At 39.0% G+C, this 22,568-nt stretch overlaps 2 long non-coding RNA genes across 2 annotated transcripts in view; both read right to left on the bottom strand.

Moving 5' to 3' along the window:
• Positions 1-22,568, bottom strand: part of LOC126948470 (uncharacterized) — a 118,555-nt gene that overhangs the window by 77,752 nt on the left and 18,235 nt on the right. The gene's annotated exons all lie outside the window — the stretch shown is intronic.
• On the bottom strand, positions 488-7,140 carry LOC126948454 (uncharacterized). Its single transcript, XR_007723457.1, has 4 exons — positions 6,872-7,140; positions 4,440-4,508; positions 2,436-2,482; positions 488-1,220 (listed from the first exon to the last, which is right to left on the bottom strand). It is a non-coding gene; the product is annotated as an uncharacterized LOC126948454 (long non-coding RNA).

Here is a 22,568-nt window from a genome sequence, read left to right as displayed (position 1 = left end):
AGACTGTTTCTCCCTGAGGATCTTAATGGTTTGTTGTTGTTGTTGTTGTTGTTTTGTTTTTTAATTCTTCTTCAAGGTTATATGTAACAACTATCTTCTTTTTTGTTTAAGGTATAGGACTTAACTTTTCCAAACATAAGAGGGTCTAAATTTCTGGAGACTATTTTTCTGAGTTTGTATCTGTTTTGAAACATTTTTCTGAAGCAGCAAGGAGCTCAAAAAATACAGTAATCTAGCTATATCTAGTTGTTTCTCTTTACCCTATAGTCTCAGTGAGTGCAGGGTATATAATTTGTTGCAGGCCACAGTTTACCAAATGTTTTGTTATAGCATTATAAAGGTCATACACATTCTAGCATGTTGAAGCCACCTGCTGCCTCACCACTATGCAGATGGCATATATATATAGAGACTTAGTTAGGAAAAGCCCCAGTTCTAGCATCAACTGTTAGAAAGAAACACTTTAAACAAATGAAATTTAGCAGAGTTTATTTGCACAAAGAAGAATTCATGAATCAGGCTGCACCCTGAAACAGGAAAGGTTCAGAAATATCCACCCAGCAATATGGGCAGATAGTATTTACAAACAGAAAGAGAAAGTGGCGTACAGAACCAGCTTGATTGGCTACAGGTGGGCATTGCCTCATGTGAATATGGTCTGATCAGTTGGCAGTCTGTGATTGACTGAAACTCAGCTACTGCGATTGGCTGGGATTCAACTATTTACTATAATATACTGTTAGGTTAGTTTGCAGCTTATTTATTTACATACTAAGTTAGTTTGCAGTTTGTTACACAGGAACTCAAAGTAAAGACACATCTTTGGGCCAAATTTAATTTAATTTGACACAATATCGGAATTAACTAAAATATAGCTAGGCAAACAATACAATGGCTTAACGACAAAAGAGCCTTAACAATACCTTCCCTTAAAGAATAGTTATGTTCATTTCTCTCCCACAAAACAGACTAGACATGAGGTTTGCTCTGCTCTGCATCTTTCTTATTTCTCTACCATTCCATAGTAAGTTGTTCCTGGCTACATGACGAAAGTTGGGGGAAGAGCATTGGAGAGTACATGTGCAACATGGTAAGGATATGGCCTGGAAATGGCATATGTCATTTGTGAAGATTTAGTCACGTAGTCACATCTTGGTACAATGGAGTTTGGAAATACAACTTTTCGATGGGTGGCCACATTCCCAGCTGCTAGTCTAATTCTGTGGAAGAAGGAGAGAATGGATTTTGGTGACACTTAGTCTCCATCCGCTCTCCTCTTGGATTATCTATCACCACACTTTCCTGGTTTCCCTTTCACCTTCTTGACCTTTTTTCCAGTCTCCTTTGCTGACTCCATACTCTATTTAACCTCTAAATGCTTTTTAGGGATCAGTGTCAAAGGGACCAGTCTCTAGGTCTCTCCTCTTCTCTAGCAATACTCTCCCCTGATTATCCCAACTCATTCTGTGGTTTTTAAGTAACATAAAAATGTCAAATCCTAAATTCCTTTCTCTAGCTTTGTTCCTTCTACTATACTCAAATTTCTATATACAATGGCTCTCTCGTAACCAACTACCAGAGATCTCAGCTTGGCAATCCGAACTCATCATGGACAAAACTAAACTCTGTTTTATCCCTACAAAGCTGATTCTCCCCCAGTATTTTGTCCATCCTGATATGTGGTAGCATCATCCAGCCAGTTGTCTGAGCCAAAAAAAAAATCCAGAAGTCATCCTTGGTTCATAAATCCTTCTCTCAATCCCAACATCCAATGGATCAGCAAAGTTTTGTGTATACTACCTTTAAAAGACATGTTGAACCTGTGCATGGTAGGCTAAACAATGACCCCCCTCCTCTGCCCCAGAAAAAAAAGATGTCTGTGTTCTAATCACCAGAACCTGTGAATATTGCATGGCAAAGGGACCTTGCGGTTGTGGTTAAGAATCTTGAGATGGGGAGATTATCCTGGATTCTCTGGGTAGGACCAACGTAATCCATAAGGTTTCTCATAAGAGGGAGGCAGGAAAATCAGAGTTACACCAGGGAAAGAGACAGAAAAGGGTGATAAAGGTGGCAATGGAGGAAGAGAGGAGAAAAGGCTATGTGATGCAGGGACATGGAACAATACAGGTCAAGGAATAAGGTTGACCTCTAGAAGCTAGAAAATGCAAAGAAATGAATTCTCCCTTAGAGTCTCAAGAAGGAACATGAGACTGCTGAGGTTTTGATTTTATCACAGTAAAACTTCTGACCTACAGAATTCTAAGATAATAAAGTCATAAGATATAGGCCACTAAGTTTGTGGTAATTTGTCACAGCAGCAATAGAGTACTAATACTCTATCCGTGTCTCTCTATCTCCACTGCTGCTACCATAATTGAGGGCCAGCTGCAAGCACAAACTGTCTGAATTTGAATTCCTGTTCTGCTACTTACCTGCTCTGGGCAAGCCATTCAAGCTTCCTCTGCCTCAGTTACCTCATCTGTCAAATGAAATCATGGTAGAGTCGTTACGAGGACTCAGTGTGTTGCCATATTGAAAGTCCTTGGAATATTACTTGACATACTATAAGCATGTTTAAGTGTTTGCTATCATTATTGTTATAATTTATACCCTGTATCATTTCAATACTCAGCTGGTCTCCCTGCTGCCTCTCTTGCCCATATAATCTCTTATTCACAGAATATTATTCACAGTAAGAATGATATATTTAAAACATAAAATCATGTAATCTCTTGGATTATAATCCTCCAAGGGCTTCCCACTGTAATGAAATTATATCAAAAATTCTAACCAGAGCCTACAAGGCCTGGTATGATCTAGTCCATGACTTACCACCCAACCTCATGTCAGTCTACTGTCTGTTGCTGACTCGCTTTTCCCAACTACTGTTCATTTGGCTCTCCAAACTCACCACACTTTAAGTGGGCTGTTCCCCTGCCTGGAATGCCATTTTCCCATGTCGTCGCTTGACTGACTCCTTTTAGAAATTCATTCAAAGTCTTCTGCTCAGAAAGGCTTTCCCTCCCAATTCAAATGAAAATAGCTGCCTCTACTATTTACTTACTTATTTCATGTATCTTCCATGAAAAGAGCCCGCTGCTGTATCCCTAGTGCTCAGACTATAACTTGCATATTATAGATAATCAATAAACAGTTGTGAAATGAGTGTTGGTGACATGTGTGAAGAGGCCATTTGTTGAAGTGTCATACTGGTGCATCCCACATATGTTCTGAATCAGATGAGCACAGTTTTAAATCTTTCCTCTCAGCAGAAAGGTTCTGCCTAAAGACAAACTAATTCATCAGTGATGATTATGTAAGTCTGTTTTCTCACATTTTTCTGATTATTTTGCTTAACAAGTGTCACTAGGGACACTTTCCAGAAAACCACTGAAAAGGGACTTTAGCAGTGTGTGAGACCTATATTTAATCTCCCAAACCCACCCTTTCTAAATCTGTTTTTGTTCTGGGGGACAGGAGTTGTGTGTTTATCAGACCGGATTTTGTTCTATTAGCCAGGCTAGAGTGCAGTGGCCCCATCGCGGCTCACTGCAGCCTCAAACTCCCAGGCTCAAGCAACCCTCCGACCTCTGCCTACTGAGTGAGTAGCAGACATGCGCCACCATACTCGGCTAATTTTGTAATTTTTTGTAGAGACAGGGTCTCCCTATATTGCCCTGGCAGACCTTGAACTCCTGGGCTCAAGAGATCCTCCCACCTCAACCTCCCAAAGTGCTGGGATTATAGACATGAGCAAATAATTTTAGGCATGAGCAAATACTTTTAAATCGTTTAGGTTAAAAATGAAAACCTGTGTGTATGATACCTACATGAAGTGAGTCCTGCCTTTAGAGTACAGCATTTCAGAGACCCATTGTTGAAACACCTGGGAACTTGCTTTCTCAGAAGATGCAAAGAAAACTGAGATCCAACAGCAGAAGAAAGGCAAGCCTCACACCGTCCATAGAATAGCTCCTAGGAAGTCCCCACATAGTGTTGGGCTCGTGTGTGTGGCCACCAGTTTGCACAACTCTGCACCCTGTTCTTTTATGTTTATTTTTTCTCTCATCTCAGCATAAGGCTATGCACAAATAGTAAAGAAAGTTTTTCTCAGTCTTCATCTATCTAAAGTCTTTCCAGCATCTTCCCTTAAAATATGAGATACTGCATGGGCCTAAGTTCCGTTTTCATAGGGATGGGGTTTTCTGATTCTTTCAACATAGATCTCATTAGTTAATTTAGAGTGTAAGCTAAAAAGAAAAAAAAAAAAAAGCTTATAACCACTCTGCGATCATTTTAAAAATGTGAAAAGATGTAACATGGGGTTTAGGGTTAACAGGAGAAAACAGACGGCTGGATGGTGATTCACTCTTCTTCTCCCTAAAGACACCAACATGTAACCCTGGGGTGGCCTTGTCGACATTGCAAGTGCATACCTGGCATATCATCTGACAGCCTGAGAGTGCCTGCTATTACTCAGAAGAAAAGATGGTGTATCTGATAGTCTGAAAAGAACAAAGACTCCAGTTACTTCATCACTCTTGCTGGAGGGTCTGGAATTAATTGTGTTTCTTTATACCCCATCTAATTTTACAAAATCATACCTCTCCATGGCAGTTTACTAATTTACCACCTCATCTAAGATAAGACTTTGCCAACAGTAATAACATTTAGAAAATGCTGTCAGGCCTGCCGAATACAGTCTCCCGTTCCTCCAACCTCACCCCCAGCCCATAGACACACATCTACACAGCTCACTCAGAACTTAAAGCAGGTAGACCCAGCCTCGAAGGACAAAAAACAACCAGAATGATTTGGTACCTCAGAAGTTTACCTTCACAACAAGAGTAACTAACTCTATTCAGACACCTCTTTGAGTATCTGCTCCAGTGTCAGTCCAATGGGTAAAGAGAGTAGAAAGAAATAATTGGTCTACACTTCAGAAAGGCATTTTAGTATATTTCCCTTGTAGACATTTGTTGTGTGCTTATCATATAAAGATCACTGTATGGATTACCTCCCCTCAGATTTGATGGGCAGGGAGCAAAGCAGGGAAATTGCAAATTTTGAAATGAGCATGGAAATATCAAGCCTGAAGATTCTAAATGGAACATTTGGTGTTATGGTGTTTGGGGAATAGAAAATGACTGGGAGGTTGGATATTCAATTCAGTTGCATAGTCAATTTCACCAAATTCTACTCTGGCCTAAGGATGAGTAAGCAGGCTTGGTACACAAATATCTTCTAAATTTAACATGGGAATATGGCATATATATGGGGACTTAGACAAGGGGTGATAGGGCAAAGGTAACCAAATATTAATAAGTGTTTCCTGCTAGTCTAGTTTCTCTAGGCCATCAAGCAGTACATCCCTGATCTTTAAGCATGACATGGTGTGTATGTGTGAATTGTGTGTGAGTGTGTGTGTGCTTGTGTGAGTGTGGGTGGGGTACAAACTAAAGCAAAAGCATGTATGTTTCCCTTCTGGCTCAGATTGCATTCATAGATATAATTATTTGTTTAACATAGTCACACCATATCATATTACATTCTATGATTTATTAGCAAAAGCATGCTCTTTAAACTTCATTTTCCCAAGCAGTGATAATTTCTTGACATGTTTCATTACTGGGAAATGACATAGACATTTGTTATATTCTCAGACGATAAAATATTACCCTGCTCACATACCTTCATGGAATATTAAACAAAATGAATGCCATTCCCTTTCTGTGTTTATCATATCATATTAAAAGTGAAGACGTAACCCTTATGTTTTCTTTCCTGATAGACGAGACATTGGAAAGAATGAGTTTAGTTTACCCTTCTTTCCAACTGGCTTTACTTAGCTATTTGCAAAGCCTCCAATAACGCTGTTAGAGTATCATTTCAATCATCCAGCTTTTCAAAGGCCATTCCCAATATACCTTTCTTTCAAATCATCATGAAGAATAAAAATCCGAAATTTCCCCTGTAAATGTGTTTCTTGTCTTAACCCCAGATTCAGTTAGTTTCAGGCAATGATGGAAATAGCAAAGATTGGGGAGTGATCCAATGTAAGGATTACACAATTCTTCATAGAAACTGGTTGTAGACCAACTTTATGAATACGTTGTAAACATTTATCAGCCCACATACTGGATCTTTCCATATGCATATAAAGACCATATGAAATATACATTCTTTACCACTAACATATCAAAAAATGTTATCTAGTGTGGGTAAGAGATTATGTACTCACAGGGTGGTATATGCACACCCATAACCACACAGATACACACATTTATTATAGAAAGAGTTTTAAAATACTATGGACTTTCTGTAGAAAGCAGTTCATCATGGAGAATAATAAATTTTTTTTGAGTTTCATCAAATGTATTGCATATTAAGAGGGATTTTTCAAGGCTATGCTTAGAGTTAAGTTGAAGTCCTAGACATGTCTAAGTTTTCCTACTTCTCATGGATAGAATCTGCATTAAACTGAGGGGAACTTTGGCAAACACCAAACATTTTAGATAAGGAAAATCTGTGCATTTTTTGACATGACTATGGAAAAATAGCCTAAACATCTAAAACAACCTCAAGCTGAAGTTCAGATAGTCTAAGTTCTACACTTAACCTTTATTACTACCTTGTTTGAATTCAGGCCAGTAAATTAATTATTCTATACATTAATTTTCCAGGAGTTCCCAGGGGAGAATAAATTTGCAGTATCTACTTTTAAAGCAGTTGAGAGAACAAAATAAAACTGTATAATCAGTGCAGCTCTCTGCTGAAGGTGAGAACCTACGCAGTTCACAGGGTTTGCTCAACAGAAGGGCCATAGCTTAATGCTTAGTTGTCACTGACTTGAAATTCATAATTTTACCTTTGAACTTGTCCTTGGTCCATGAAGTCCAATGAGACAATGAAGCATGAGCAGAGCAGACATGATAGGTGTGAACAGGTTGTGTGCAGGCTTGGGTCTTCTGGAATCCTGAGCAATGGGCAGAAACATCAACAGTGGCAGCAGCTGCCATGGCTCAGGGAGAGATTACGTGCTCTGCATGGGGGCAGCACCAAGATCATGGCTCGCCCTTCTACCTCCAAAGCCTGTCCTTATAGCATCTGTACCAAAATTAACTCTCTGGTCTGAATACTGGGACAGGAACTGCCTGTACTCAGGCCATAAACTTTGTCAATACATTATTACAAAATCAACTGTGCTCATGGACATTGTACTAAAGCATATCAGAGAGTTCTTAAAATTCTGCAAAGACTTTAGACTCTCTGGTTTTGAAAACTTCTGCAATATTGCAAAGCAAATATCCACAGACTTAGAAACAGTTTAAAGATCATCACATTCAAAAGAAAAAGAACAGTATTCTCATATGAAGCTCTGGATGAACCAATTATTAACAAGGAAGACAATTATAAGACTAATTTTTCTGCCAAGGGATATATTGTGATGGAATGCATAAACAGTTGTTCTGAATTGTGTACAAATTATGAAGCCATCTTTGGTTTCTTGTATGACTGCCACAAATTGTAGGAAACATTAGGAAAAAAACAATATTTTTAGAGAAATGTTAGAGAAAACAATAAAATAAAATGCTGTGGTATATATTCACATGTTAAATTAAATTCAGACTTACGATAAACCAATTTGAATACAGTTAAATCTTTTTAGAAAAGTTTTTTTGCAAGAATCATCAGTACTTGGCCAGGCACAGTGGGTTATGCCTGTAATTCCAGCACTTTGGGAGGCCGAGGAGGGATGATCACCTGAGGTCAGGAGTTCAAGACCATCCTGGTCAGCTTGGTGAAACACCATCTCTACTAAAAATACAAAATTAGCTGGGTGTGGTGGTGGGTGCCTGCAATCCCAGCTACTTCGCAGGCTGAGAAATAAGAATCGCTTCAACCTGGGAGGCAGAGGTTGCAGTGAGCCGAGGTCGTGCCACTGCACTCCAGCCTGGCAACAAGGTGAGACTCCATCTCAAAAGAATAAAAAGAAGAAGAAGAAGTATTAGTTCTGGATGTGCTAAAAATGTGTATTTCAAAATAATGTATCCGAAATTTATCTCAATGTTCTCACAGCCTACAAAATACTACTAGCAGTTTTAGTAAACAGTTGCATCAACAGAAAGGTCCTTTTCAAAATTGAATATTATCGAGAATTATTTGCAACTTTGCATTTGCCAAGAGGACTGACATTGCTTTCAATTATATTAATTGAAAATTAAATTGGTAAAAGTGTAAATTTTGATGACCTAATAAATGAATTTGCAGAAAATTTGGCCAGAAAATTATGTAATTCATTGATATAATATTACTAAATTATTATTTATTTAAAATTATACCAATATATTATTGCGATTTGTTAGTTTATATTGTTACTCATGTATTATTATTATTCCTGTTATGTTTTACAACTAACAAAATGTTTTTAAAGAAAAAGCTTTCTCTTTTAGCACCTTTATAACATTTTTTCCCTAATTTTTTCACAAGGAGACCTGCATTCTTATTTTGCACAGGACCCTGCAAATTATGTAACCGGCCCTGGATGGAATACAGTTTCAATTTTTGCCAGAAATTTGCTGAATTCTATTTAACCAAAGCAAGGCTCATTTTTCTTTAAACACTTGAAGTATATTAATTTTATGTCCTTTATCTAATAATTCTGCCTTGTGGACATTTGTTTCTTTGTGTGTTAGATAAAATTTGATTAGTGTGTTAGTGTTCATTCAGCCCGTGTATCTCTGTGACAAGCCTGTGCATCAGGGTTGAAATCTGCCCCTGCAGTGGAAATTTACATTGCCTCAGCCAGGCACTCCAGGATGCTAATAGGCCACCTGAGGTTGGGGTTTTTAAAACCAAGAGGTCACACAAAACTGACTCTAAACCCCTGCAAAGGAATATCTATATTATAAATTCTCAGAGATGTTTTTCTACCAGAACCCAGGCAGAAAAACATAGTTTCCTTATCATCTTTTTGTGAGCATTTTTTTTCCTAGTTCACACTTTCACAAAACAAAACACCCATTAAACAGCCCACCTCCCCTCCTTGCCCTGACCCAAGGCCTTGCACTGGATTCTGGACCGACCTGAACTAAATGTGCAAAACCAGCGTTAGGTTAAGAAATCTTCCGCAAACCCGGGCAGCAGCAGCGGCCTCTGTGTCCCTTCACCACATGGTCTTCATTTTCCATTTTAATGTAGTACCTGATCATTGCAAACTACTCTGTGCATTGGAGATAATGTTGAGGATATTTTATATGCTATTTTTAAGTGTTTTATAGAACATCCTCCAATCTGGCACATTGCCAGGAAAGGAAGGTGGTTCTTTATTTTATATTATGCAAAATGAAGATAATTGAATTCGATGAGCCCTAAATTACAGTTCACTCCTTCAATCTTCCACTCAATGTTGGAAGACTGTGTGCTGGAAAAACAGTGCAAGGGGCTAAGGATACCTTAATGGATAAGACATAGCTTCTGCCCCCAAAGAGTTCACAGCTTGGGAATATAGAGTTGGAAATATAATTTTAGTAAAATGCGAGAATGCAATCATAGGGTCATGCACAGGATAGTACACAGGTGTGGGATAGTGACAGCTTTTAGCAAACATTCAATGTAACCTGTTTGAGAGGATAAGTTAACCTGGTGTTTGGGGGCAGGAGATAGGAAAGTGCTGATCCTGGAGTGGAGAAGGTGATTCCAGACAAAAGGGAAAGCTTGACAGAATAACAGAGGTGAAAAACCACATGGTGGAAATAAGAGCTGACTGATCCAGTGAAACGGCCTTATTCTAACCCTCTTTTACAAAGAACCGTAGTAGAGCTATGAAGATAGAAACTAAAAGATGATTAGGTTCTCCTGATTCAAATACTTCTTAACATAACCTAAAAAGATTTTATTTTTAAGTTACATTTTATTTCTTTAACTTTATTACTTTTTTGAAATTTTATTCACACTAAAACATCCTGAAATAGCATGAACTTTTAACAGCCCAGGCACAAAAACGTACAGCAAATTACATATTGCTTGCAGACTTAAGAACAATGTAGTTCTGATGGAAATTAATCAAACCCCTTCTTTAGAGTGTTGGTGAGCCCCTTACCCAAATTGTCAAGGGAAATATTTCCCCCCCCCCATTTCCTTTTTCTGTTGTCTCAGTACTTTCTCTAATCCAGATTGCTTATACCTACAATTCTCATTGAACCAAGCTGCTCTGATTGTATCCCTCCTAAAGTGGTCAGTCCTCAACCTCTCTGCAACTGTTCAAGGTTTCGGTCTTATATGGGACTTTGGCTTCAACTGCCCCAACATTTGCAACAGAACATCTACTGTCTCTGTAACTAGTAAGCCTGTTCCTGATTTTTCTTGCATAATTCCATACAATGTTGAACCGGTAAGTGAAGTCCCTCTCCGATTCAGATGAACTCTATCCTGTGGCTTTATGTAGGAAACTCTCCTTATAGAGTTTCCTATCTAAACCCACTAGAAATGGGTTTCTCTGTAGCATTAGGTGAGAAGAAAAGATATTCTGCGCTAAGTCCTTGCCGTGATGCAAATAACCTTTCTTTAAATATGTCCTCCTCACCTGCCTTCACACTATAGATGTTTCATTGAAGAAAAAATTGCTTCTCCTTATGATTAATCTTAGCCCAATGGGCTTGAAATTCTGTTGGCCTTTTGGGGCTCACTGATATTGGGTAACAAGTTGACCTTGAATGGTTATCAGGGGCATATAAATGCAAAGCACTATTATTATATGTAAATTACTATTTCTTTCTGTAAATCTTTCCTCTCCCTTTTCAAAAAACATATTTATATTAAGGTTGAATATTCAAAATTTTTCTGCAGATCTCTGTGAATAGCTTTAAAATACTCAAGTTAGAGCTCACTTCAACTCAATTGAGATTTTATCAACTTTTCATTTTCTAGCAATATGAATGTCAAATTACTTTGTGCTTAAAGATTACATGAACTAATGTACTGTTGGAATGCGAAATTTTCAACTATGAAGATTTGTCTTAATTTCTTTAAAAGGCAATGTATGATGTTTGTAATTTATGTTAAAATATACCATCATAGATCTTATAGTACTATAAATATGCTATTTAATTTAAGCTTGAGGCCGGGTGCAGTGGCTCACTTCTGTAATCCCAGAACTTTGGGAGGCCGAGGTGGGTGGATCACCTGAGGCCAGGAGTTTGAGACCAGCCTGGCAACATGGTGAAACCCAGTCTCTACTAAAAATATAAAAATTAGCCAGGTGTGGTTCTGCATGCCTGTAATCCCAACTACTCCAGAGGCTGAGGCAGGAGAATTGCTTGAACCTGGGAGGTGGAGGTTGCAGTGAGCAGAGATTGTGCTACTACACCCGAACGTAGGTGACAGAGCAAGACTCTGTCTCAGGTAAAAAAAATAATAATAATAAGCTTCAGCTCTAAAGATAGTCACCTCCTCTGACTGAAAATCTACACACAAGGGAAACCAACTATAATTTTATTAGAAAGGCCACACTAGAAATACAAGCACTTCTATTATTCATATCTAGATCAATCCCTGAAATTTTGATAATTAACATAATAGACTAGATTCTCCAGTTAGTATTTAGAATGATAAATGTTACAATTGGGCCTTTATTAGCAAAATTTAAATACATTTAAAATATATAGATTAAAAAAAATTTTTATAAAATTAAAGATATTTAAGATACGTAGATTGAAAACTGGACGAAATACTTTGGATTCACTCCTCACTCTTTGGTGAACAGCCTATAAAAATCCAGCCAGGTCCAAATTAGTCCTTAGGTTTGGTGGTGGGGATAAATTTTTTAAATCAGTAAAATTATGACTCTTTATAATATAAAAAGAACATGTGTCAAAGATTTTATTTGCCTCACTAACTAATGAGGAAACCAGAAAAGAAGTAACAGTTTATTCAGAGAAGACCTCTAAGACCAGACAAACATATAAGCCCATGGGTAATGAATTTTTTAAATAGGTACAAAACTGGTTTCTTCCACTGTAGGGAGGGGAAGTCCATTGAACCTCCACTAGACAGAATTTATTTGCATGTGTATAGATAAAAATTATTTGCCCTACTCTCAGTTCTCTACAGGTTAACTTATATCTACAGAATTGTAAAATAGCTCAGACAATGAAAGGCAGACATTACATAGAATCAAATAATCACAAAGGTATTCTCTAAACCAGTTGTTCCCAACACGTTTGCACCAGGGACTAGTTTTGTGGAAGACAATTATTCCACAAGATGGTGGGGCATGGGGGATAGTTTCAGGATAAAACTGTTCTACCTCAGATCATCAGGCACTAGATTCTCGTAAGGAGAATGCAACCTAGATCCCTCACGCGCGCAGTTCACAATAGGGTCTGCGCTCCTATGAGAATCTAGTGACAGGAGGCTGAGCTCAGGAGGTAATGCTTGCTCACTTTCTGCTCACCTCCTGCTGTGCAGCCCATTTTGTAACAGCCCACAGATGGTACCTGCTGGGGGTTGAGGACCCCTGCTCTAAACAATGCATAGTTTTCTACTGAAAACACCTGCTAATCTTTTGGTTCATTTAAAAGTCTTTCACAATTTTACCTTACTATACTACTATATTCAATCACTGATTTAGAAGGATTTCTAAATTACCTCTAAGTTTCTGTTATCTGTTGATGCTAAACAGATAACAGAAGTCTACTTCTAGAATGCTATCTCCTTTTCCTTAGGCTAACTTTTCTTGCAGAATGTTGGTTGGAGCAACTAAAAAAGTAGAGTACTGGAACCACATTGGGCTTACAGAACAGACTGTATTGTGCTTGCTTGCTCATAAAGGTTTGTTTAAAAATGCCTACATCAACAATGAAATTTACCAAAAGCTTGTTTTCATTATAACTTTGTAGCAAGGTTATGGTGGAATAGTAGCCCTTATCAACTTCAAACATTTTGGGCTGTTACCTTTACCTATCAAAAAGAACCCAAGTTATACATAAACAAATTGACAGGTAGATTTGCAACAGGCAGAAATTACTACCATGATTAGTTCCCCCCCTCCCTTTTATCCCGTCTGGAAGAAGGTTATTAATTCTGCTTACTAAAGGTCAGAAGTAGCATTTATAAAAGATTTTGAGTGGGGCCTATAATGGGTTTTAACATCTGTGAGCACCCATCTGGCTGTTAATATTTCGCTCCTACTTCACATTTTGTCTAGTCCTAGTGTGGTATACACACAACCTGCTCAACCTGAAGTCAAAGGAACCAGAAAACACAATTTTTATTCTTTACCTATTCCTGGCCCACTCCTCCAACCCCAGATCTCTCTATCTTGATGACAACCTCCCTTTATTTAGTCTTTGAGGAAGGTGGCAGTGGGAAGAGGAGGGAGGTAGGTGAGGAGCCTCAAGCTCAGCATCTCTGAGTCAATATTTTGTGCTCTTTTTAAGTAAGACTCTATCACTGGACTATAAAATACTTTGGCAGTAACTACATCAAGATGTAAACACGTATGACTGGTGAGTAAGTACACTCAGCTTACCCAGCTTGGTTATAGAATTAGAATTTCCATACACCTCCAAATGAACCCTTGAAAGCAGGCTTCAGTGAAAAGGAGGTAAAACAAAGACTACAACATATGGTTTATCTTTTCAGTAATTACATTTTCAGATGTAATCTTATACACTTTTTCCTCTTAAATAAAGTCTTGTTTAAAACCAAATGTTTCTCTGTTAACACAGAGTAGGCAAATGAGAGTCCACACGCGGATATTGAGATATTCAGTGGTTTCATGGTTTTGAAAAGTTTGAGTTAACATGCTGTACTTGTGGCCTCCTGGAGAATAAGGCTGTGCAAAGGGAAAAGTGGTTAAGAACTGGGCTTGTGTCTTCCACATGGACAAGCTTTTTCAGGCCACACTCAGTTGCAGAATCAGCATTTTCTTCAGAGGAGAGGGCAACTGTGCACTGTAACATATCCCACATGTCCATATCAGAACAGCAAATTTCTTGCTCTGAGAAAAAAAATCTACCTTCAGCTCTCCTCCTAAGTAGAAGGCTTCTACAGAATTCTTTATGTCTCTGAAGTCACTCTAACTGAAAAATGTAGCTGCTTTTAGGTTTTAACAAAGCTAACGTGACCAACCATATTTATGAACGATCGCATCATTTTGAGTCTGTTTTCTATTATTCTGATGATAATATGAAATTACCACACCTTTCCAAATGCCTGAATTTTCTGTTCCTGTGTCAGGAAACATGTTATTCCTTCGTGGGGAAGAAAATTCGCCTTTGCTAATGTAACTTTGTAAGAAATCAGACAGCAACAGGACAAAAGTCCGATGGCAAAACAGGGCCTTAGAGATGGGCTCGTGCAGATTAAGTAAGAGGAAGGCAGATGACATTTAGAAGTCAAAGAAGGATGGCAAGTACTATGGTTTTCTTTGCTCAGCCCCTATTTAACCCTCCTTCTTCCTTGTTCTGCAGAGTGAGACAAGCTGAAGTCCACATTTCCCACACTTTTTAGGATCCGGTGTTGCAAATACAAATTAGATTCTACCAGTCAGATGTAGTTGCCTGAGATTTACAGATAAGTAGAGAAGGCTATTTTCATGCAGATGTCCCCGCCAGCAAACCATGCCATAAAGATGTAACTATTGAGAGGCCATTTTGCTGGTGTCTTAGTCTTGTTTTGCGTTGCTATAGCAGAATACCTGAGTCTGGGTCATTTATAAATTAAAGAGGTTTATTTGGCTTATGATTCTGGTGGCTGAAGAGTCCAAGATAGGGCAGCTGACTCTAGTTAGAACCTCATGCTGCTTCTACTCATGGTGGAAAATGGAAGGGGAGCTGGCCTGTGCGAAGAGCTCACATGGCAAAAGAGGAAGCAAAAGAAAGAAACCAAGGAAGCCAGGTTCTTCTTAAAACACTGTCACAAGAACTAATTTACTCACTCACCCCTGACCCTGTGGGAGGGCCTTAATCTATTCATGAGGGATCCTCCTCCATGACCCAAATACCTCCCACTAGGCCCCACCTCCAACACCACCACATAAGAATCAAATTTCAACATGCATTTTGGTGGAGACAAACCATATCCAAACCACAGCAGCTGGTCACTTGCAGGGTTCCAGTGTCAAATAACCAGTCCCATAAATGTCAGGAGGCAGTTACAGCAGCAGCAGCAGCAGCAGGGACCACAGCAGCACAGCAGCAGCCTGCTGATGCCTTGGCCACAACCATGAATAGTCCTGTGCTGGGACCTTGACCCTAACTCCTTCAGTTCTTCCACTAACTCTGTAAGCACACAATTCTCTATGTTAAATCACCTTCTGTCTAAAACACCCACAATGGTTTTGTTTCTTGTGCTTCACTCTAATTTGGAGAGGATTGGTGATTACCCGAAAATGACTGACTGGGCAAAGTGGCTTATGCCTGTACTACCAGCACTTTAGGAGGCTGAGGTGAGGGGATCCCTTCAGGCCAGGAGTTCAAGACCAGCCTGTGCAATGTAGTGGGACTGCATCTCTGCAGAAAAAAAATTTAAATTAATCAGGCATGGTGGTGTGCACCTGCAGTCCCAGGTACTTGGGAGGCTGAGGTAGGAGGATCACTTGAGCCCAGGAACTTGAGGCTGCAGTGAGCTACGATTGTGCCACTGCACTCCAGCCTGGGTGACAGAATGAGACCCTGTAAAAAAAAGAAAGAAAGAAAATAGAAAAGAAAAGATCAACCACAGAAGGTAAGAAGCCTAAGTCTCAAAATTGATAAATTTTAGAATTAGAAGGGAGTTTACAAATTCCCCACCCAGTCCTACCCTCCTCAATTTAAAAGTGAGAAATTAAGACCTAGGGAAATTAATTATATGATCTATAATTAAATGAATTGAGGCTATGTGGCACAAAAGACAAAACAGAAGGCAAGAAATAAGGCATATCTGGGTTTGAATCCTAGAGCTGCTACCAATTAACCGCGTGGCCTTAATTTCTCCAAGTCTCAGTTTCCTTATCTGTAAAATGGGGCTAATTAGGCTATTAATTATTATTGAGTGGTGAGCACTCAATAGCTCATAGATTCTTCCCTTCTTTTTTCCTTTATCCATGGTCACATGATATGAGTGCCTGGTCACAAACCAGGCTTTCTGATCCCTAGAAATACAAAGACAAGCATGAGGCAAGCTCTAAAAATGGCCTTACATCCAAGCGCACTTTTAATCTGTGGACAAAAAAATAAAAGAAAAATGAAAATCTGGAAGGCAACACTGAAATCATGAGAGATACCCAAAGGGGAAAAAACAGCAGAAGATGAGGACCAAAGTTGGAATTAGGGTTGGGAAGTGTTACTTCTATTGGGGTAAGATAAATTTTTATTCCAACAGAGTGAAAATAGGACTCTATCGGTAACGGTCCAAGTGACCTGATGGCAAAATACAAAAAAGTGGGGACAATTTATGAAGAGAGATGGCTGGCCATGGTTCAAACCAACAGGAGATTGAGTTGGCAAAAGGCAGAGTCAGCCCCTGGGGTTGGGGGCTCTGCCGGCTATGCCACACTAGCAAACAGATCAGAATTTCATAGCTGGGGAGTGAAAAGCAGACATACCTCCTGGGGTTAGGACAGTATAAGGGTAGAAAGCAAGTCAGATCCAGACATAAGTCTCTTTTTAAGTCCTATTCAATCATGCTAGGATAGGATCTACAAATAAGCTACAACTGTGCCCAACAGAGTCTTAGCAGCAACCTCTTTACACCATTCCTAAGACTCTGAGGCTGGGAGACAAATATGAATGAGGAGGAACATTGTGCTTACTTTGAAGTATCAATTTAGCAGTGATTGCATAGATTTCTGTCTTTTCTGGTTGTTTTGTGTTGACCTGCACTTACATGGATCTAACTCATGTGACCCTTAAGACCTTGATGAGATGGGCTGGGACCCTTATTCTATGCCCTGTGAAAGCCCCAGTGCAGCCATAAGATGTTTGCGGATTCCCTGGGATTTATGTTTGCCTAGTCACCTCTTCCTCCAGGCATGTTTTCTTTTGCGGCGCCTCGCTTCATACAACAGACACAGAAGCTCAGTTTCTTCCTTCATTTCCGCACAAACTGTCATGAGCACAGTGGGCGCTACTGAAAATCTTGGGGCCTATAGGGACAGGGCATGAGAAAAGATCTCAATGCCCCCAGCCATCAGTCCTGCTCCTCTCACGTTGCTTTCCTTCTCTGATTCCCATCACCCTACCTGTTAAGAGTTCGGCTCTCCTTAGCAATTTCTCCCAAATTTGTATTTCCAAACCCAAACGCATGGAGACTTCGGATGCCAACACAAACAGATCCAGGGCAGATGAAGGAGTTTATTTAGAAACATAAAATCAAATAAAAAGTAAAATGGTAAAATAAATAAACAAGCCAACACTTATAAATAAGGCAGGCTAGTGCTCTTAGAGAAAATAAAACACTCCTCAATCTGGTTGATTCAATCTAATGGTGAAAATAAAAGTAGGCTTGGAATTATTTAATAATTCAAGTATCTTAACAATCAAAAGGAAATGAAACTCGCCAGTTAGGCTATCTAGAATTATTTTCACCAGTGCAATAAATTAAAATGGTCATTACAGTTGACCCTTGAACAACATGAGTTTGAATTGGATGAATCCACTCTACATGGATTTTCTTCCACCTCTGCCACCCCCGAGACAGCAACACCATGCCCTCTTCTTCCTCCTTTTCCTCAGTCTATTCTACATGAACACGATGAGGATGATGATCTTTAGGATGATCCACTTCCATTTAATAAATAGGAAATATATTTTCTGTTCTTTATTATTTGCTTAATATTTTCTCTAGCTTGCTGTATTGTAAGAATATAGTATATAATACATGTAACATACAAAATATGTGTTAATTGACGGTTTATGTTATTGTAAGATTTCCAATCAATAATAGGCTATTAGTAGTTAACTTTTGGGGGAGTCAAAAGTTATACATAGATGTTATACATAGGGGGTTTGATGCCCTTAACCTTGGCATTGCACAAGGGCCAACTCACTGAAAATAGCTCTGATATGTTTCTCATTCATTCTGTCCTCATATCGTTTTTCTTCTCTGATGCATTTATTTAACAAATATTTATTGAGTACCTAAGGTGTTCCAGGCACTGTTCTAGACCCTGTAGGTACAGCAGCAAGTAAAAAACAGACAGGGACCCTCACTTATGGAGCCTACCTTCTGGTGGAAGAGATAAACAGTAAACACATAAACAGATACATAAAATAAGGTCATATTATGGTCAGTATTAGCAACAAAGTAAGGCAAGGTAATGGGATAGAGAACAGCTAGAATTGGTTGGTTTAAGCTGAGATAAGATGGCCAGGGAAGGTTCTTAAAAAGGACCCTTTTGGACAATGACTTTCTTGGTTAGCAAGTAAAAGGCATGGAGGAGAGTTCCACAGCCCTAAGGTGGGAAAAGCAGAGGGACAGCACAGAGGCCAGTGAAGGTCAGAAACAGGGAAGAAGGGAGATAACAAGAGATGAGATCAAAGACATAAACTGGGTCCAGATCACCAAGTGTCTTGTGCGCCATGATGAGGGATTTACATTTTATTACCATCACCCCTACTGTGTTTACGAACACCTGCTAAATGCTTGTTTGACAGAATCAGACCTATAAGATTTCTTATTTTTAAAATTAGTTGCAACATAAAGCTTAAAGAATAATATATGACATTATAATTAAGTAGAAGTTTAAAATAATAAAAGCCTAAAGCACACACACGCCTTCACACTACACATTCAAGAAATCTGACCTGTGGTCTATGAGTTTTTATGCATAGAAAGTGTACAGTATGACATCAAGCCCCTTTCATTGCCCATTGCCATCTGTTCCTGCAAAATCTATCTCCACAAACAATGAAAGAAGTCCTTCCTTAAAATACTATGTCCCAGGTTCCTAATTTCAGACCACAGCTGAAGATAAGTTAAGCACTGGGAAATTCTTTGGGTTTCATCATCTTTTAAAGCCAACAAGAGAGCCCTTCAGATTCTTCTTTTTTCACTAGGTTCTTGGGTTGACTCTAAAGAGAGACCATGTGATTTTTGGAAATTTTAATCCTTTCTAACCCCTAGAGACAGGGAGGAAGAATCAATTAAGTGCCAGAAAAGTGAGCTGAAACGAATTATGTAGTGGGCTTAATAGAACCACCATGTGATGAAATATTCTCTCTCTTTTAATTTATGAAAAGCACTTCCTGGCATGTTCCACACCCACCTCCCTTGGGGCTTCTTGGTCAACCCATTCAACTGCATCACTTAGGAATTAATTTTTTTCTCCAAAGCCAAGGCTATTAGGGCTACAAGACAAAGATCAGCATCTCCATTCCATTGCTTCAAAGGGATTTCCCTCAGGAATTCCCTTCCTCCTTTACTCCAATATGATTCTAAATAATACTTACCCACCCCAGTTTTGAAACACAGTTGAACGTACCCATTTACCTTGTCATTAGAGTTTGAGAACAAGGCTACCAGCTCGCAGATGAATTTTTCAAGGAGCCTCTCCCAGACTTCACTCCTACACTGAACAATGTCTTATCCCACAGTCAGGATGTAGTTTCAAATAATGTGGAAAAAAACCCACCTATGGTGTGATCTTAGACAATCACTTACTCTCTCTGGATCTCATTTTGTCCACATATAAGGAAATAATTAAACAGGAGGAGGAAAAAAGCAATATGAGATAAGATGCTCATTGGAGCGTTAAATATAAGGCTAAAAAAACAGAAACAACTTAGCTTCCAAAATGTTAAAACCATAACAGTATTTTACTAGCTTTGAACAATGATAAAAACAACTGGAATTTGTGTAGCATATTACTTTGTAAAATATTTACAAGTACATTGCCTAATTTGTAAACAGCCTAACAAAAAGCAGGCCAATTTATGACTTTTATTCATTTTTATTTTGCAGATGAGAAAATGAAGCCTCAAATAAGCTAAGTGAGTTGCATGAGGTTATACAGAGCAGTTACTCAGACACAGCATGGTAGAATGTAACTATCATGGAGTTTGGAGTGAGGCAGGGTTGGTCTCTTATATTAGCTCTACTACCATCTAGTTTTATATTTTTTTGAAGGTTATTATATAGGCTTCAGTTTTCTCATCAGCAAAACAGGATGGGTAGGTGTGCAATTAAACAGGAGAACATCTGTGGAATGTAGCATCTAGCATGTAGCTGTGATAATAAATTCTAATTTCCTTTCCCTTCTTTTAATTGTGAATCCTATAGCCTACTAAGTATGCCATGCTACCCCTGCCATCACTAGAACTGGCTACCAGGGAATTCTACTTTTGCTTATCTTCCCAATCTGAGGCAGTGTTTCCTTTATTGATACCCCCTGGCCTAGGGTTACCCTACAGACAGAGAGAGAAAATAGGCTTTCCACCAGCTTCAGAGTCCACTGATCTCATTCCTTCTGACTCTGACTTCTGAATTTCTGCTTGCCTCTTTAAATCTGTGTCACCTGACTCCTTAGTTGAGCTGCCTAGTGTCAGAAAACAATGGGAATATTTTCACAATTCTATGTGCTCTGAGCTTCCTGAGCAATCTGGGTTAGAGGGTGTGTGAATGGCAAACCAGGATAGAAAGTAAAGGATAGTAAGTTACCTATGAGAGATTTACAAGTTTCTCTCCCCTTAAGCCATATGTTCGCATTTCAAGGTTCACCCTAGGACCTTCCCTTCTCTCCTTAGAGAAAAGATTTGCTCACATTAGAAAGCAAAGGTTTTTCTCCTTCTCTCAGGAGGGAATAAAAGACAGCTGTGCCTCTGCTCCCACATGAGCTCCAAGATTCGTAATTTCATCATGATACCCTGAAGAAGAAATGGACATGGAAAACTGGCACTGACACATAGATCATCAGTCTGCTGCTGACCTAGAAACCTTGTATTTACTGTAAGGATAAAATAAATGAATGTAAATGTAAAATATTGTCTCCTAGACTTGATTTATTATCCACAGAAGTCTGAAATATCTTTCAGCTCCCCTCCTTCTTGATTGAAACTGGGTCATTATCATCTGCAGAGTCATCTCAAACAAATGCATAGGAAACTTCAGTTTGATAGTAGTTCCAACCCTTACTAGGTAGAATTGAATGGAAAAGAGAAAACTGCTTATCTTGAGAACCTGAATTAAGACACTAAACTGAACCTTAAATTTTTACTTAGGGAGGATAGAGAACGTATATGTTGGAGGAAAGCAAAGGGTAAAAGAGACCCACAAAATTCACCAGCCACTATTAAACATAAGGTCACAACATAGCACTTCACTGTTTCAACTATTTGGGACTACAAAAGGGTCTCTCAGGCCATTCATTCATTTTTTTGCCAGAGCAAAGGAACTTTCAACAAGATGATGGCCTCAATAACAAAAGAATTGGGAAGAACATGAGAATGATGCTTCTTGCCCTCCTGTACCTGGTTCTGCCAAGATGTTGGAAGCAAAACCTTCTCAACCCAATTAAAATCAAAATCTTTGGGTTTTGGCAGCTAACTTTTCTTGCATGTCTGTTTTATAATGACCTTTTTGAGTCAAAGCTATCTTCATTCAGAAGCGCCCAGGAAGTCAATCTCAGTAGAGTTAGATCAGAGACTTTCATGTTACTCTCAAAGTGCCCTGGATCCAGGTCACAAGATTAGTTGAGTCAATACAAATGAGCCACCTCAGCAAGAACATCAGTGAGTGAAACAAGCCAACCTATGGCTGATTCACTTCTCTTGATTCCAGTGAGTTCACGTTCCCAACACAGCCTTGCCCTCAGACTTTAGATTTCTGGTGCCCTTCAGAACAGTTCTTTATTGTCCTTTTGTATGAAGCCTAGAAGGACCCGCTACTCAGCTGAATTCCTTCTCTCCAGATCTGAAGAACAGTCTGCAGCCTGGCTGGCATCTCTTTGCAATCCACTCTATCTGATCCCACTTCTTACCGCTAAATCCAACCAGTTCAGCATTTGACAAAAGTGAAATTTTAGAAAATCTGGTTTGTTTGTTTGTTTGTTACCATTTCAAAGGCAGATTTATTGTATGGCTTTGGACAAGTCACTCAACCATTCTGATCTTTGTTCTTCTAAAACATAAGTAGCCAGTATGGAGTGTCAGCACATAGCTATCCATGTTTCCAGGAATGGTGTTCAGTATATTATGAAAACCCTCTAGAAAGGTTAGTTTATACAAAGCAGGAAAATTCCAACCTTGGAGAGGTTAATCCCCTCATAAAATAGCATAAAAATACAGAGACATTAAGTTTCAAGAGGATGGAATATGACTCCAGCTAGATGTGCTGCCCTAGACCTCAGACAATATCATGAGCCAAAAAACCCTCAATAATTGAATGCATTTGGATAAGACAATGACAAAACCAATTTCCTGAATGATGGAAATTATATCTGCCCCCAATGGCTTTTCTCTGTCCCATGATGGCATAGAAACTAGCAGGGAAAAACTATTTTATTGGGTAATGGACCAGTATGCCAATATATCATCCTCACTATTTTTCAGTTTCTGAGGAACAATGGTAAAGATCAGTGCCCTGCC

The sequence above is a fragment of the Macaca thibetana genome, chromosome 1 (genome assembly GCF_024542745.1).
Source record: "Macaca thibetana thibetana isolate TM-01 chromosome 1, ASM2454274v1, whole genome shotgun sequence".
In the NCBI taxonomy this organism is placed as follows: Eukaryota; Metazoa; Chordata; class Mammalia; order Primates; family Cercopithecidae; genus Macaca; species Macaca thibetana.
This window is presented reverse-complemented; position numbering and strand designations above follow the sequence as displayed.